At 43.2% G+C, this 18,814-nt stretch overlaps 1 protein-coding gene across 4 annotated transcripts in view; it reads right to left on the bottom strand.

Annotated features, from left to right (window-relative positions):
• Positions 1–18,814, bottom strand: part of msi2b (musashi RNA-binding protein 2b) — a 576,812-nt gene that overhangs the window by 335,212 nt on the left and 222,786 nt on the right. The gene's annotated exons all lie outside the window — the stretch shown is intronic.

The raw sequence follows: 18,814 nt of genomic DNA on the forward strand, positions 1-18,814 counted from the left end.
TCGAATCCTGGCTCGTCCGTGTTACATGTCGAAGTGTCCTTGGGTAAGACACTGAACCCCTAATACCCCCAATAAGCAGGTTAGCGCCTTACATGGCTGCAAGGCCGCTATTGGGAAATGTGGAGCAGATTGTAAAGCGCTTTGGGAAGTCATTTCATTTCATATTCATTCAGTTTTAATCATCAAATTATGAATTCATCTTCTGCATCAAATTATTGTTGGTAATATACCGATGAAAGGGATATCCACAAACCTGTCTTTTTTTCAATTTCTCCTTTTATACTTCCTTTTTTTTCTTAACTTCTTTATACAACATCATCATTCGTAATATAATGCATCAAAGCAAGTGAGCCGTTTGAGCCGAAAAAGCCGGTTCTCTAAAAAGAACCGGACTTTTCACCACACAACTCGAGATCGGCGTGCAGACGAAAAAACTCGAACCGCGAGACCAAAACGACATCTGCCGGATCTGCCTGACGAAAAGTTTGCAGTGCGGTAAATCTTTGTTTAAAAAAAATGTAATCGGGTAATAATGACAATTTTGGTGTCAAAAAAGTTGCGTCCCGGGGACGCATGTTGATTTGAGACTATGCGTCCCCAGCAAAAATGAGGCAAAAATGGGCAGACGAGAACACTGCGAATGTACCGATTTTGCTGGTCTGAATTCCACATTTCGTGTGCATTATGATGGCAATGGACCGTATCATAGTATTTATTTTGCTTTACAGCTGTCCCTGTTGATGTATGTCCCCCCGAGGGAAAAAAATAGATCACGTCACCGCGCAAGCAATGTTTCTGTCGGAGCCCGCACCGATATGAGAGATTTGTGTACATCTGCGGGCGAGTGGCTGATGAGATACTTGAGGCGATGCCAGTGTGTGACCGCCGGCCACTCGGCTAGGGAGCGGCGCCTGGAAAGGTTACCCAGCAGAGCGGCTTTTGTATGCTAATGTGACCTCCAGCTCCCGAAGGAGCCCAAACACCTGGCCGCTACCCCACACTGGGCTCGTGTCCCTGACACGTTAACTGTTTTCCCTGATAAGGACGCAACCGCGGTAAGGCAATCACTCCTTGACGTCTTCATCTCCGAGTGGCTTCCCGGATAAAACCTGGTCTTACTCTGTCCTATTTTTTTTTTTTTTAACACAAGCTGAAACCTCCTTATCAGACTAATTACAGTAAATTCCGGACTATAGAGCGCACCTGATTATAAGCCGCACCCAACACATTTTAAGACGAAAACCGATATTGTACTTACACAAGCCGCACTTGTATATAAGCCTCATGCGAACCTAAACCCGACTTTAAGTCCCGCAATTGAAACTAAATGTCCTTCGTTAAAGTACAGTCCAAAAATCACAGCCGGCAAAATGAACGGAAAATGATACCGGCACAGTTCTGAGGTCATGAGATTGAACCTCCTGTGTGGAGTTTGCATGTTCTCCCCGTGCTTGCGTGGGTTTCCTCCGGGCACTCAACCATCCAAAAACATGCATGTCAGTTTAATTGGCTGGTCAAAATTGTCCCTAGGTGTGAATGAGCAAGTGAGTTGTCTGTCCCTGTGTGCCCTGCAACTACAGTAAATTCCGGACTATAGAGCACATCTGATTATAAGCCGCACCCACCACATTTTAAGAGGAAAACTGCTTTTATACTCACACAAGCCGCACCTGTATATAAGCCACATGCGCCCACAATAAAACATGTAACACATTCACAAAAGTAACCCAAACCCGACTTTATGTCCCACAATTGTAACTGAATTGAAAGTACCCAGTCCAAAAACACTACAGCCGGCTAAATAAACAGAAAATGATACCGCTACTTAAGGTTTGATGCAGACCTGCAGAGTCCGGGTCCCGTTGAAAGTAACCCAAGGAAAAAAGTGTATATTTCCAAAGGTAAGGGTGGGAAAACTATATATCCAATATTGTCCGCCACGTCCACAAACAAGTCTGTCTGTTCCTCACCTTAACCCCACTTCCTGTCACCCCCCGTTTTTTCCGCCCCTCCTTTTTCATTCGCCCGTGCAAAACATATCAGAATAAGTGTGTAAAATACAAATAAATACATTACAAAAATATACAGTTGCTAATACATATTATACATGGGTTACACATATTTACAAAGAAAGACGGTACACCGAGAGAGTTTTCAAAGCTTAATAATAATAATATGGCTTTGACAGGGCAGTTAATGGTAGCAACACGCTAGCAACACGCTCGCAACACAGTAAAAGGGTCTGCTAAAAAAAAAAAAAAAACATACCGTACTTGTAAAAATCACGGTAAACCGTCCTCATCTTCCTCCTTAGAACTGAAGCCATCAAAGTCGTCTTCCTCAGTGTCGGAAAGAAACTTTGTCATATAGACTTCGTCCCACGCTCCCTTATTCCAAAACACGCTAGCAACACGCTCGCAACACAGTAAACGGGTCTGATAAGAAAACATACTGTACTTGTAAAAATCACGGTAAACCGTCCGGACTGCTTTTAGCTTGAAAGCTGCGTTTCTTTTTGCATTTTGCATGAAGAGGGTATGTTTACGCTAATTTAATTTATACACAAGCCAAGAAGCTGCAGTCTTCCTCGGCGCATATATTCCACCGGTCTAAATCTTACCTTTTGTACTCGAGCTGCATCACTTAATAAGCCGCAGGGTTGAAAGTTTGGGAAAAAAGTAGCGGCTTATAGTCCGGAATTTACGGCAAATATATATACAGAGTGGTACGTCTTTGTAAAATCACCTCTTAACAAACAAATTTCGGTATATTAAGGATTTTATACGTTTGACTACAGAGTGTATGTATTCAGTTCACGGCAATAAAGGTATTCACTGACTGTGTTTTAATTCAAGGTACATAAGAAGGTCAGGCTCTGTGGAATGCATCAGACGTATTTCTGATAACAGAATTCCTGTGAGTGCTGACGCAGAAGGCCAGACGCAGAAGTGCAGACGTCGGGGCGCCGCTGGTATGCTCGAACAGTAACAATTGTGGTTGGCCAAAACTACAAAACCTTGAAAAAACCACAGTGCTTTGCGGTTTCACGACCACACTACGTCACATCGCGATGTTGATTCGATTTCGGTTAATTGTGCAGCCCTAACGTGTTGTGTACAAATCGTCAAACAAATGTTCAAACTTCTGACTTTGGACTGCCGCCCCCCTACCGATCCCTTCTTCCCCCAGATCTTTCCACTGCCCCCAGTTGGGAACTACTGATCTAGCTATCTAGCTAGATAGCTAGCTAGATAGCTAGATAGCTAGATAGATGCTTTATTCATCCCCGCAGGGAAAATCGCATTTCCAGCAGCATCCCTGCGCTGAGAACAATACAATAATAAAGCAAAAAGAATACGATATACAAATACCCAATGTGACGTGCTAATACCCACTGTAGCGTGTTATATAGAGTATCTAGATAGTGCTACACAGAATACATATTGCAATAAAATTCAGTAATATGCAATGTAGGGGGTATGGTTTAATGTGGGCCTTTACTCTGCCGGGTGGAGTTAAAGAGCCTCATGGCATGAGGAAGAAAATATCTCTTCAGTCTGTCCGTGGTACAAGACAGTGAGAGCAGTCTGTCGCTGAAGCTGCTCTTCTGTCTGGAGATAATGCTGTGTAGTGGATGTGATGAATTGTCCATGATTGACCGCAGCTTTTCCAGTGCCCGTCTCTCAGCTACTGTTGTCAGGCTGTCCAGCTCTGCGCCCACAACAGAGCTCGCTTTCCTCGCCAGTTTATTGAGACGAGCTAGCTAGAAGCAAGAAGAAACTCATACCTCTGTCTCAACACAGCCCTCTGATTTAGGATGGGGGGACGGTCGAGGTAGTCGATTCTGTTTTCCCGTTCTTAATGAGACGCAAATGCAAATTTTGCCCCAAAAACTCTCCCGTGAAATCGCTTGTTTCGCCTTGCATCATAAAGCGCGCTTTTTAAGAAGCATCAGTGACTAGAATGTTCCAACATCGTTGTACCAAAGATCAAGCATACCTGGACTGGAGCCTAGGAGATAAAGACGAGGTAAACTCGTCGAAATTATCCACACTATCTAAAACGTCCGTCACGCCGCCCGGATCGGAACTTTAGTTCAAGGTCTCGGTACGAGTCCTCCTCGGGCTTGCATACGCTTGGGAGTAATTCGAGCGGCAGCTTTGCGTCCCCGAGGCGGACCACCTACCGCACTCATTTCTCCTCCGTCACCACGCTGAGCATCACTAAGCCAACCTTCTAACGCGCTTCGTAGCATTAGCGCAGCCGCAGTGGTTTCTTTTTCCCCTCATTAACGTCACCCTTCAGTTGTGTCATTAAAAATGACTTGAAGTCACATCCAGAAGAGTCCTTTGCTACAATTTGGTCTATTTATTTATCCATTAAAAGTTAATTATCAATGAATGTCACTTTGAATAACTCATCTGCAACCTAGAGCTATGAATAAATACAGTGGAACCTTGTTTTTCGAACGCCTCTCAGTTCGAACAAATCGGAGTCCGACCAAAAATTTGGAGAAATTCTTGCTTCGCTGTTCGGTCAAAAAATCAGAGTTCGAACGCCGGTAATGCGTGAGTGCGTTCGCTAGGGTGCGATGCTGAGCAACGTACGGGTGTTTTAGCCCCTTATTATGCCTCCAAGGAAAGTCAGTGCAAGCAGCAAAGTTGCTACATGTGAAAAAAGAAGAGTAGTGCGTACAACTATTGCATTTTTGCCCAATTTCGTTGTCACAATATGTTAACCCATTTTGTAACAATGACAATAAAGGTATATTCTATTCTATTCTATATAAGAAATAAATAATAGCAAAATATGAAGAAGGTGTGCTGATCTTGCTAGGGAATACCCCGCCATCCACCTGCACCTTCTGCTGACCACCACAAAGGTAAGAAATCCTATTCATTTTTCTTTTCTTTATCGTTTTTATTTTTTATTTTTACTCGTTCGTGTTAGCGTAATCTTTCGTACGGAAGATTACGATAACGCGAACGTACGATTAGCCTGGGTTATCTTTGTTTACGTTAAACATTCAAGGTAAACATTCAGGGTGTTGGAACGGATTAAAACGATTTACATTATTTTTAATGGGAAAAATGATTTCGGTAATGGAACAAATCGGTTTTCGAACAGGGTTCTGGAACGGATTACGGTCGAGAACCGAGGTACCGCTGTATTAGCCGCAGTGGTTTCTTTTTCCCTCATTAACGTCACCCTTCAGTTGTGTCATTAAAAATGACTTGAAGTCACATCCAGAAGAGTCCTTTGCTACAATTTGGTCTATTTATTTATCCATTAAAAGTTAATTATGAATGAATGTCACTTTGAATAATTCATGTGCACCCTAGTGCTATGAATAAATAGCTAATACACCTCCGCTTCCTCCCCTTTTCCTGTTCTTCAAACCCTTTTAGTAGTACAATGCACTACTGTAGGTTATTGGTCTTTCTCGCTCCCCGGAGGGTTCTTGTGCACTTAGTCCTTATTAAAATTCCCATAGCACATAAACACACCGTGGCATCTGCACACAAGCGCTCACGTGCGGGCCAAGGACCGTCTGTTGGTACAAACCATTTATTAAAGCTCCTGTGAAGGTCCTGGCAGTCAGCCACAGGGAGACATGACTTTGGATCTCATTCACGTCCACATCAGCAGAGTGAAATATTTTCAGGTGTTGATCCGCGGCTGCCATTAGTGCGGCGATCCGCTTTTATCGTTGTCAATTTTTACCAAAAGGGGAAATGAGGCTTTGCTGGTGCGCGTGCCTATCAGCAGGTAGTCAATAAAAATCACCCCCATCGGACAGTTCAGAGACATTTCCTTTTCAGGACATGTTTACAATAGTATATAGAAGATAGAAGGATAGTATCTTATCTCCCAATCCTCGATCATGTAGGAGAGCAGCGTAACCTTGGTCTGGGCTTAATCTAATGCACCTAATAAAAAAAAAATGCAAAGCTTTTTGAAATGCAAGCTTTACCAAGTGATTGTGGACACTACAAAATAAGTACAGTGGAACCTCGGTTCTCGACCATAATCCGTTCCAGAACCCTGTTCGAAAACTGATTTAATCGATCACCGAAATATTTTTCCCATTAAAAACAATGTAAATCTGGAGGACTACCTGACAGGTAGACCCCAGTATGTGAAACAGAGGGGCTGTACATCGGACACTGTGGTTAGCAGTACAGGATCTCCACAGGGGACCGTGCTCTCTTCGTTCCTATTTACTCTGTATACATCGGACTTTAAGTACAACTTTGCTGATGACACTGCGATCGTGGGATGTATCAGAAGTGGGCAGGAGGAGGAGTACAGGAAATTGATTCAGGACTTTGTCCAATGGAGCGACGCAAACCACCTGCACCTGAACACCACGGAGATGGTGGTGGACTTCAGGAGAACTAGAACTCACCCGGTTCCCGTAACCATCAAAGGAGAAGGTGTAGAATTTGTCCAGACCTACAAATACCTGGGTGTGTAGCTGGACAACAAACTGGACTGGACTGCCAACACAGAAGCTCTATGTAGGAAAGGTCAAAGCCGACTTTACTTCCCTAGAAGGCTGGCCTCCTTCAACATCTGCAAAAAGCTAATGAAAATATTCTATGAGAAAGTTGTGGCAAGCACCCTCTTCTATGCGGCAGCATGTTGGGGAGGCAGCGTCATGAAGAAGGATGCCTCTCGTCTCAATAAACTGGCGAGGAAAGCGAGCTCTGTTGTGGGCACAGAGCTGGACAGCCTGACAACAGTAGCTGAGAGACGGGCACTGAAAAAGCTGCGGTCAATCATGGACAATTCATCACATCCACTACACAGCATTATCTCCAGACAGAAGAGCAGCTTCAGCGACAGACTGCTGTCACTGTCTTGTACCATGGACAGACTGAAGAGATCTTTTCTTCCTCATGCCATGAGGCTCTTTAACTCCACCCGGCGGAGTAAAGGCCCACATTAAACCACACCCCCTACACATTGCATATTACCGTACTTTTATTGCAGTGTGTATTTTATGTAGCACTATTTAAATACTCTATACAACACGCTACAGCGGGTATTAGCACGTCACATTGGGTATTTGTATATTGTATTCCTTTTGCTTTATTATTGTATTGTTCTCAGCGAAGGGATGCTGCTGGAAATGTGAATTTCCCTGCTGGGATGAATAAAGTATCTATCTATCTACCAGCCCCATTCAAGTAGCACAGGTAATTCTTGCTCACTTCTCTCAAAAAATATGCAACATCGGCCATTGCTCACACACCATGCCGGAAAAGTGCTAAGTGGTCCTGAAATCTGCAGCGTCATCGCCATATATTATTACACAGGCTGACATCAGGTAATGCCATCAATCTCCTCTCCCCTTGGCTGACAGTGGTAGATTGGCCCTAATTCCATATCAAAGACAAGGAATATGAAACCCGGTGCCGGTGGGCACGAAACGGTGTGATCCTAATTACCGCGGGGGATCATCTACGACGAGGTGGTCGCTCGCAGACGCTGAAAGAAGATCTAACGCATTTGCTAGGGGTGGAAAACGCTGCCCCACTTTCACACTCAGAAGGAATTACAAGGGCTGCAGACGGGAGAACGTCTTGAGTGCTTTAGCTAAACGCGGGGGTAAATGCTATATCACGCTTACGTACTCGATCCGCGAGGCTGCCGGATGGCTTCGCAGCTCAAACCCCTTTTTACATTTACGGTCGACGGCGTGACTCGCACTGGACTGTTAATTTGCTTGAAAATGAATCGATCCTTTCGGACGGTTCACCCGGTGTTTCCAACGATGCTTTATAAGCCTGGTGGGACGTCATGGGAAGTAAACTTGCACATGCAGTCGAAAGACAAACATTTCGATTTAACTGATTGAGTGTATTAGCTAGGCATGCATCCATCCATCCATTATCTGCACCGCTTATCCTCAGAAGGGTCGCGGGGGAGCTGGAGCCCGTCCCAGTCATTTTCAGGCAGTGGGCAGGGGACACCCCGAACCGGTTGCCAGCTACCGTAAATTCCGGACTATAAGCGGCTACTTTTTTTCCAAACGTTCAACCCTGCGGCTTATTCAGTGATGCGGCCAATTTATGTCATTTTTCTAATGGCCGCCAGCGGCGCCAGCGTACAAAAGGTAAGACCGGTGGAATATATGCGCCGAGGAAGACTGCAACTTCTTAGCTTGTGCACAAATTAAATTAGCGTAAAATTACCCTCATCATGCAAACTGCAAAAAGAAAGGCACATGACGCAGCTTTCAAGCTAAAAGCAATCGAGCAATCTGATGAAGAAGTTAACAGAGCTATTGCACGTAAACTTTACTTTACGAGAATGTTGCTAGCGTGTTTTGTAACATGTTTTGGAATAAAAGAGCGTGGGACGACGCCTATATGACAAAGTTTCTTTCCGATACTAAGGAAGACAACTTTAATGACGTCAGTTATAAGGAGGAAGATGAGAACGGTTTACTGTGATTTTTAAAAGTACGTTATATTTTTTTAACAAACTCGTTTACTATTTTGCGAGCGTGTTCCTAGTAGCGTGTTTCTATCTGTCACAGTCACGGTTTGGGATGAAAGTTATATTATTAGTATTAAAGCTTTGAAAACTCTCTCGGTGTACCGTCTTTCTTTGTAAATATGTGTAACCATGTATAATATGTATTTGCAACTGTATATTTTTGTAATGTATTTATTTTAGAGACTTATTCTGATATGTTTTGCACGAGCAAATGAGAAAGAAGGGGCGGGGCAAACGCGGGCTGGCGGGAAGCGGAGTAAAGGTGAGACGTGTTTGTGGATGCAGCGGACAATAGTGGATATATATTTTTCCCACCCTTACCTTTGGAAATATACACTTTTTTCCTTGGATTACTTTCAACGAGACCCGGACTCTGCAGGTCTGCATCAAACCTTAAGTACCGGTTTCATTTTCCGTTCATTTAGCCGGCTGTGGTGTTTTTGGACTGTGTAATTTCAATTCAGTTACAATCACGGGACATAAAGTTGGGTTTGTGTTACTTTTGTGAATGCGTTACATGTTTTAATGTGGGCGCATGCGGCTTATATACAGGTGCGGCTTATGTGAGTATAAAAGCAGTTTTCCTCTTAAAATGTGGTGGGTGCGGCTTATAATCAGGTGCGCTCTATAGTCCGGAATTTACTGTAGTTGCAGGGCACACAGGGACAGACAACTCACTCGCTCATTCACACCTAGGGACAATTTGGACCAGCCAATTAAACTGACATGCATGTTTTCGGAATGCCAGGAGGAAACTGACGAAAGCACAGGGAGAACATGCAAACTCCACACAGGAGGTTTGATCTCATGATCTCAGAATTGTGCCGCACACGGGCTAACCACTGCTCCGCCGTGCTACTAGGCATGCAGATGAATAAAAAAACATTGACTGACAGAACTGACTGCCGATCATTTGCGTAGGTTACGTCTAATGCGGGTCAGTGCGTGGTGTGGCTCTTTGATTCTCACGGTTAAACGTTTTGGCTCTTTGAGTCAAACTTGTTCGCCACCCCTGAAATATATGTTCAAAAGCGTTCCCACCAGTGTTCCCTCTAAGCTGCGCGCGTGCGCAATTGCGCACTGCTCGCACATTCTCAGCGCACGAGAAAATCTAGCCAGTGCACAAAAATGAGGGCTCAAAATGACTAATTAAGAAGCGACTTAAGTCAAAGTTACAGTGCATGAAGGTCAAAATACACGGGTTCCCCTGACGTTGTGTCCTAAATGCAGTATTTTGAAGTCGAGTCAAAGGAGAACGAAGTTGAGTAAAGTTAGTAGAAATTGTCGGGGAACCGGCTTCTTCGGCTCGGCTCACTAAAAGAACCGGCTCTTTCGGGTTGTTTTTGCTTCTTTAATCCCAACATTACCAAATATTATGTAAAATTATGCACAAAATGACTTAAAGGAAGGGGGGAATAGAACAAAAAAGAAAAAAATACCAAAATGAAAAAGTAGTGAAACAAAGCTGAGAAAAAAAGAAACAAAAGGAAGAGAAAAAAAGAAGGAAAAATTTAGAAAAAAAAAACAGAAAAAAAAGAAAAGAAAGAAATGTAGGAAAAAAGTAAATAGAGAACAAAAAGAAAAAACTAACAGCCCGGAAAAAATAAACACAATGATTTTTTTAAAAGAATTTAAAAAAAAAAGTAGAAAAAAAAACACGGAAAAAAGAAGAAAAAGTTTGTGTTGCATTCAAATAATTTCCAATTATATCAAGTGAATCTTGTTGCCAACATTGTACTTCCACTAAAAAATGTTATTAAGTACAGTTCTGTATCTTAACTAAATAAGCCCCCAAAATGTTAATACTATGCGACAAAATATATCAGGAAATACAAAAAAAATAGATATTTTGTGAAAGAATTGTAAGAACAAACGACGTTTGCAATAGTACATGAGTCAATTCATTCAAAAGAGAAAAATCATTTCTCCGCAAAATGTAACTTGATGTCAAGTTTTGGACATGTTTGATAATGGATTAGTTGCCACACTTGGGATTATGGTTGCTCACTGTTGTTTCAAGCGCTGCTCACCGACTTTGTGTGAACGCTCAGACCCGTAAGGAAAATGACAGGGAACATCGGTTCCCACCCCCTGCTTTATTTTACAATCCATGACTCAACTCCACGACCGATATTCCTCCTTGCCGTCGTGTGGTTTTCCTCCAAAAAGTGCTAGCTAAGGAGAAAACAGAAGAAAAATCCACCTTGACCAGTCAGCCTCTCTCAGCACGAGAGAAAACGAGGCCACCCCCCCCCCCCCCCTCAGCATGGCACCCACCCGGCCCACGCTGTTCATCACCCTCACAACCAAGGCTAAATTTGAGCACCCATATGAATATATGAATAACTGAGCGCCCCGTTATTGTTATGCAGCCGCGTTGGCGCTGCCAAGCCCGCCGCGGCTTTTGTCGAGAGGACTGTAGTTGTGCTGAGCTCGGGTTTTCTGACAGTCCATCTTAAGTGGGGCGGAGGCGAGCGGGCACAGGTGTTACTGACCGGCTCTTCTACCAAGAAAGGCTGACCTGTGTCTGAAAATGCCCCCCGATGTCGGTCTCCAGAGCCTCCTGCTATGCCCCCCTGCCCTCTCGGTTACCATACTTGCATTTAAAAAAAAAAAACTAGAGAAAAAATTCCCAGTCCACCAGATGGCGGACAGCAGGGGCTCCCTAACACTTTGTGTGTCGCTGAAGGCTCGGCCCCTTGAGTGTGTCTAAGATGCGGTTTCAGTCCATATGTCCTCGTGAGGGACTCGACCATCGTCTGCACCAATGACGTTCAAAGATAATGCAGAACTACCTTTGCAAAAAGTGCTACTTGGAGATAAGGGCTGCAACTAATGACTGTTTTAATCGTCGACTACACACCAAATGATTAGTTAAATAATCATATACCGTAATTTCCGCACTATAAGGCGCACCTAAAAGTCATAATTTTTTTCAAAAGCTGACCATGCGCCTTATAATACAGTGCGCCTTATATATAGATCAATATTAAATCGCAAGGTCTCGCAACTTACGCAACAGCCGCCGACTCGATTTTCCCCCGAACGTGGAGTAGTCCGCGGTGTATGCTGGGATTTATATACCGGCTTTATATTTTCCCGGTATCTTGTTTTAGAACGATCTTGATGTTGCTGTGATGAGTTGAGTGAATTAAACTCAATTCCAAGTGTTTATTGTCATATGCACAGTAAAGTTACGAGCGAAAAAGAAAATAGAAACTAAGGAATGGATGGCATTTCTTGAATCCCAAGACTTTAACCTTCCGAATGATATTTGAAACGATGCATTTGAGTGACATCGTACGGACACCGCATCCGCACGTGTCGACGACACGTATTTGCTTCTTTGCAAGCTTTGGGAATGTTAAGGGGGTAATCAGTTTGACTGAACTATCTGACTGTTTTGTCGACGTTCCCATTGTAGCGCCTTATAATCCGGTGCGCCTTATCCATGGAAGATATAGGACCAAAAACTATTTTTTGGGGGTGCGCCCTATAACCCGGTGCGCCCTATAGTGCGGAAAATACGGTAATAATTATTTTCTTCTTAAATTCAACAGAAAGTTGATGTGTTATGTATTAAATGATAAAAAAATGGTATAATAAAAATCCTTCGTTCATTGATTTGCAGAATAATCTGCGGGACCTTAGTGCTGCCTTTGACACTATGGACCATAAAACCTTACTAGAACGGTTGGAAAAATAGATTGGTCTCTCAGGAACCATCCACTTATGGTTCAGGTCCTACCTCTCAGATAGGACGCACTGTGTTAAATATGGTGAAATGACATCTGAGCCCTTCGTTCGACGTCCCTGCAGCAGATGGACATCTTTGTGCCCTGGGTTACACCACCTCGTGTTCACATAGATAGCGAGTCCACCTCCTCTCCGCTTCCCGCAGGTTTTTGTGCCTCTGTCTGCCCTAACAGCGCTGAAGCCGGGTAGCTCCACGTTAGCGTCCGGGATGCTAGACGTGAGCCACGTTTACCGTAAAACACAGCAAACTGCACTCCCTGTACGCTTTGATGTTTTTCACCATCACATCCAGTTCGTCGGTCTTATTTGGTAGAGAGTTCACAATTCCCATGATTACAGACGGTACCGAAGACTTATAACGCCGCTAGCCGCTTAGCCTTAGCTCCGGCTCTGCATCCACGATAGGGCCCCCTCATCACGCCAGCACGAGAATTATTCAGGGCAAGGAGTTGATTCCTCGAATAAACGCATTTTTGTGCGTTAAAACCCATAACCGTAGGCTAGAAAGTAATCCAAAGCGTCGTTGTCAAACGGGACGAAAAACACCGAAGATAGAAGCAGACACTTAAAACAATAAACCACAAAAAGTGCGAAATAACACGGAGCTGCTGCAAAGGCTGCCGCTCGCGGCTGCGCCTGTGATGTCTATTCAGATTCAGATTCAGATATAGTTTATTGTCATTCTTGTACACGTGTATACAGAACGAAATGTTGATACATCTGACCCGCACAGTTTCCTTGAATGTACAGATGTAAATAAAATGTTGTATTGAGTTGGAGTATTGAAATACTAATAATATACTAAATAATTATACAAATTGTCCCTAGGTGTGACTGAGCGAGTGAGTTGTCTGTCCCCGTGTGCCCTGCGATTGGCTGGCAACCAGTTCAGGGTGTCTCCTGCCCACTGCCCGGAGATGGTTGGGATGGGCTCCAGCCCCCCCGCGACCCTAATAAGGATAAGCGGTACAGCTGATGAGATGAGATTATAGATATGAGTACTATACAGTAGTGCAAAGAGTGCAAGAGGAGCAGCTAACCAGAAGTGCAAAATGGAAATTGTACGATGTACCACAAGATCCAAATGAATGCGCGTCAGCTGGAGAATACGGTGGTACCGATCTGTCTCTTCAAGTATCTAATGTCACACTGACACCAGGATAGAGGCAGTGTCAGGGACGAAGCCCCGCAGTGAAGCCAAGGTCAGCGAAGCACCGCCATGTGAGCTGTGCTGATGCCACAGCGTGCAAGGCTCAAGTGCTCGGCAGTGCATCTTACCAACAAAATGTCACATTATTAGAAGCTGTCAAATTACCGTCTAAAAAGCAGCCCTGACTGGAGACCGGAGCCAGAGCGCCGCTGCAGGGCTTTCAATCTGTCCGTAATGGGAAAGATGGAAGAAGATAAGATTCCAATTCAGCCGTTTCTGCACAGCCCGACGTAATCGTGCTGCAATCCCAGCCCGCGTGGGGGGAGTTGAAAGAATTCTTAAAAAGACGGGGAAAAACCTTTAAGTGTGGTTTTCATACACAAATCCATCTCTGCGTCTAATTGTTCCGCTGGTTGAAAGTCAGACTTAACAAAGTCAAATGGAATCTAAGAGTTTAAAGGATTCCGGCGACGATCTGAGATCATACGGTCGACACGGAATACAAGGGGAGCGAGCGCTCTGCTCTGCCGCCGAGAAAAAAAATCCTTCTTGGCGACTACCCATCAAACCACAGAGGAAGATGCTTTCAAAGAAAGACAAGTCTGTGTATTGACCTCCCCCAAGGCCAACTGTAGAGGACACTGCATTACAATGTATTAAGTATTCATCTCATCTCATCTCATCAGTTGTACCGCTTATCCTCATTAGGGTCGCGGGTGGGGGGGCTGGAGCCCATCCCAGCCGTCTCCGGGCAGAGGGCAGGGGACACCCTGAACTGGTTGCCAGCCAATCGCAGGGCACACGGGGACAGACAACTCACTCGCTCATTCACACCTAAGGACAATTTGGACCTGACATGCATGTTTTTGGAATGTGGGAGGAAACCGGAGTGCCCGGAGGAAACCCACGCAAGCACGGGGAGAACATACAAACTCCGCACAGGAAGTCTGGAGCTGGATTTGAACCCATGCAGGAGGTTCCCATGACATGAACTGTGCCGCACATGCGCTAACCACTGCGCTGCCGTGCTGCCCCGATTGAAGTATTATTTCTTGATAAATTGAGGAAGCACAGTGTGCATTATTGGACTAGTAAATATAATCGTTTTGCGTCGCGCAACAAAAACGAGTGCTGAAAAGCACGCGGAAAAATACAAACTACAGAGACTGAAAGTGAACACATTGCACATTTTTTTCCTCATATTATTTTGCCCTGCCTTTTACATAAGGAAGCAAGATGGCAGACAATTATGACAGCCCCCTCTGGGTGAGGCTCATGTTATGTAAAATGAATGGAACTTTCTCAAACTGCGACTATTCGAGAAAAAAAAAACATTTTTATGTTATATTTTGTATTTCTTTTTGAAATAATTAAAATCAATATTGTTTTTTTTTAATCAATGATTTGTTTTACCGGGCAGCACAGTGGTTAGCGCGTGTGCAGCACAGTTCTGAGGTCACTAGATTGAACCTCCTGTGTGGAGTTTGCATGTTCTCCCTGTGCTTGCGTGGGTTGCCGGTTTCCTCCCACATTCCAAAAAACACTCAAGTCAGGTTCATTGGCCGGTCCAAATTGTAACTAGGTGTGAATGAGCGAGCAAATTGTCTGTCCCTGTGTGCCCTGCGACTAGCCAGCAACCAGTTCAGGGTGTCCTCTAACCAAAGATAGCTGGGATGGGCTCCAGCACCCCCGTGACCCTACTGAGGATAATCGGTGCAGATGGATGGATTTTTTGGTTGTTTTACCAATTGGAAGCACTAAATGATACATACTGGTATTTTTAAAAATACAGTATGTCACTGAGGAAACATCCCTTTGACACAATAAAAGGTAGTCTGTGTAATGCTCAGAATATTATATTATATATCAAATGATGCCCTCCTTAAAAAACTCAAAACACAGCCCTCAACAACTAAACCCCTTTGCAACAAAAGTGAGTACACCCTAAAGTGAAAGTTCCTCAAGTGTATTGTCTGAGTACGTCCAAAATCACCCCCCCCCCCCCCACCTCTTTAATCTCTGCAGCCATGGTGACAGCACTCCTGAACCCATTTCTTTCTTAAGATAGCATTTGGATGTGGCGCCTTGAACGTTCACTCAGCTTCTTTGGACATCCAACACAAGGCTCAGTTGTGAGTGCACCCTGAATTTTTTTAAAACGCTGAAGGATCTTGGCCACTGTACTGCAGCTCAACGTCAGGGTGTTGGCAATCATCTTGTAGCCTTGGGCAGCGTTATGAAGTGCCAAAATTCAGTTTGGAAGATCCCTAGATGGGTCCTTGCCATGGTGTGTCATTTTGGGAGTTTCAGTGACCACTCTCTGCAGAAATGTAAGGGGTTTGCTTACTTTTGTGACATACTGTGGGTGCGATAAAAACACAATTAAACTCTTAAAATAAAAACACAGCAATAAAAAAAATAGATAAATCACTTTCCTGTCCTGTGCTATGTAGTGCTTCTATAGTGCCCTAAATGAATTGTTTTCTTCTAAGATGAAAACAACCAATAGAACCAGTGTTTTGTTTATTTTGTTTGTGAAAAAATAATCATAATTATCTTACTTAATAATTACATTTTCATATAATTAACTATACAGATCTCGCTGGGTCTCTTTATTCGTTTAGTCCCATTTATAAAAATCTAGAAGTGAAAATGCTTACTTATTAAAGGTTTTATGGGACTGTGCTGTTGCTAGAGAGTAAAGATGACAAGTCCCACAGAAAATGTAAAATATTTATATTGGGATTCAAACCCTGTGTTTATTTCTAAGTTGAGAAATAAAAAAACGGTTAAAATAATGTAATACATGATAAAGGATGGATACTATTGATGGACTAAACTAATCAGGGGACGGGTCTCCTATAAGCCTTTGGCTTAATTGTTTCATCCATTTTTGTCCCAAATTGCACGAAAATAAAATATAAATGTGAAAAAAAAACACATTGTACTGCATTTACATTTTTTCTATATTATAGATTAACCCTGTAAGCACCACATGGCCTGCAAATAGAGATTCTGTTGCCCGTAAGTAATTCACTTGCAATGGATAATCCCACAATAATAATCTTCAATCAGGATTACCATTTTAATAAATATTTCATCAAATAACCTGACGTGTGTTTCGGTTTTCCTACATTTTCTTTTTTTCAAGTGCAGAAGTAATAAACTCTTAATGGTTCTTGTTCCTTAGAGTATCTTCCCTTCCTGGCAGAGCTTGGTGTGAAAAATGAGGGGGACATGTTGCTCTGGGTCTTTTTAATTGGGCTATATTTAACCCGGCACAATTTTGGAGACCGCAGAAGACAGGGGAATCCAAATAATCCTTTTCTGTTTTTTAACCTAATTCTTTCAAACTGAACCAATTATTAACACTGATGATCAGCTGCATCAGCATGAACTAAGCATGGACGATGTGAGAACTTCTCAGCACCCGTAATCACACAATTTCCTGCGGACATGCACAAAAACACCATCTGTCTCTGACCAGAAAATGACAGACTTTGCCATTTTTTTCTGAAAGCAACAAGGTCTGTTGAAGAGTTAACTGCCTATTACTATGTGTCCATATCTCAGGACTCTCACCACACTGCTTCTTTATGCCATATGGAAATATTGGGCGGCCTTTGCACACTCATTCACCAGATACTGGAAGCAACACAAGGAAGTTGAGCTTCCTCAACGTGTGGACAAAGATCTGATCATACCCCATCCTGCCATCTAAAGGTGATTTATCATACTGAAATCATTCCCAGAGGTGTGATACCAGTGACCAGTGCCAAAAACCTTGAATACCGTAAATTCCGGACTATAGAGCGCACCAGATTATGAGCCGCACCCACCACTTTTAAGGTGATTTGCCAATTTTGTACTTACACAAGCCGCACCCATGTATTAGCCGCGTGCCCCCGCATTAAAGCTTGCGACACAGTCACAAGCTTCACCCAGAACAGGCTTTGGTTTGAACAAATTCATTGACACTAATAACAGCAAACTAACAATGTGAGATTTGAACAACCCTTCTCGACAATCTTAACAGCAATCAAGCGTATTCACAATAGTTCCACGATTGTCCTAGAACCACAGTTGGCATTTAAATGGAAAATGATACCTGTAATTAAGGTATGATGCCGACTTGTAAAGTCCGGGTCCTGTTGAAAGTAATCCAAGGAAACAAAATGTATATTTCCAAAGTTAAGGGTGGGAAAAATATTTATCCACTATTGTCCGTTGCGACAACAGACAGATCTACCGGTAACTCAGCTTTACCACAATTCCCATCAGCCCGTGTTTGCTCCGCCCCTTCTTTTTGATTCTTCCGTAGAAAACTTAACAGAATAAATCTCTAAAATAAATACATAACAAAAATATACAGTTGCAAATACATATTATACATGGTTACACATATTTACGAAGAAAGACGGTACACCGAGATAGTTTTCAAAGCTTTAATAATAATAATATAACTTTCATCCCAAACCGTGCCTTTGAAAGGTACCAACACGCTAGTAGCATCACGCTCGCAATGTATCAAACGTGCTTGTTAAGGAAAAGCATCCCGTAACTGTGAAATTCGCGGTAGATCGTCTTCAACTTCCTCCTCATAACTATCGCCATCAAGGGCGTCTTCCTCATTATCGGAACGTACCTTAATTTGACAGACAATGTATGCTTAAACTTAGAGGTTGCAGTCGTTTTTGGCGCACATATTCTACTGGTCTTAATCTTACCTTTTATACTCCAGCGCCGCTGGTGGCCGTTAGAAAAATTCCATAAATTGGCCGCTTCACTGTATAAGCCGCAGGGCTGAACATTTGGGGAAAAAGTAGAGACTTATAGTCCAGAATTTACGGTAGTTTTTTTAAATGAAAAAAGAAAAATGTATTTTTTACGTTTGGAAACTCAGGTACAAGTTTTCTAGAAATATATTTATACATGATGGCATTGAGTGAGTTAAAATCCCACAAACAGATTACATTGGCAAGAGTGTGATATGGTGGCCAGTGTGAGAAGATGAGCCCCGCGGTGCTAACGTTTGGTAATAGGAGGAAAGCAGACGAAAAGAAGAAGATAAATTGCTCTTTGGATGTCACTGTCGCCTTTTGTCAGCAGTCAATATGAAAGGCGACGTCTCAGCTTCTGTCAAATCGTCACGGAACCTTTCCTGGAAAATCAAAGGAGCTCTCCCTACTCTTGCTGCGACACCAACGCTCTCAATAACACTGGCACCGAGAAAAACCTTCTCTCGGAAGAAATAGAGAAAGAAATAAAGAGGTAATTATATGTATTTTAATAGATATCAACCCTGCATTATATTCTACAGCAAACAGCACACAGCAAATGCTATCATTGAGGCATAGGTTTTGTGTGCTGGGTGGGAGTGACTGCGTGCGTGACTGTAAC

The sequence above is a fragment of the Urocampus carinirostris genome, chromosome 17, assembly GCF_059441175.1.
Source record: "Urocampus carinirostris isolate Australia breed hairy pipefish chromosome 17, RoL_Ucar_1.0, whole genome shotgun sequence".
NCBI lineage: Eukaryota > Metazoa > Chordata > Actinopteri > Syngnathiformes > Syngnathidae > Urocampus > Urocampus carinirostris.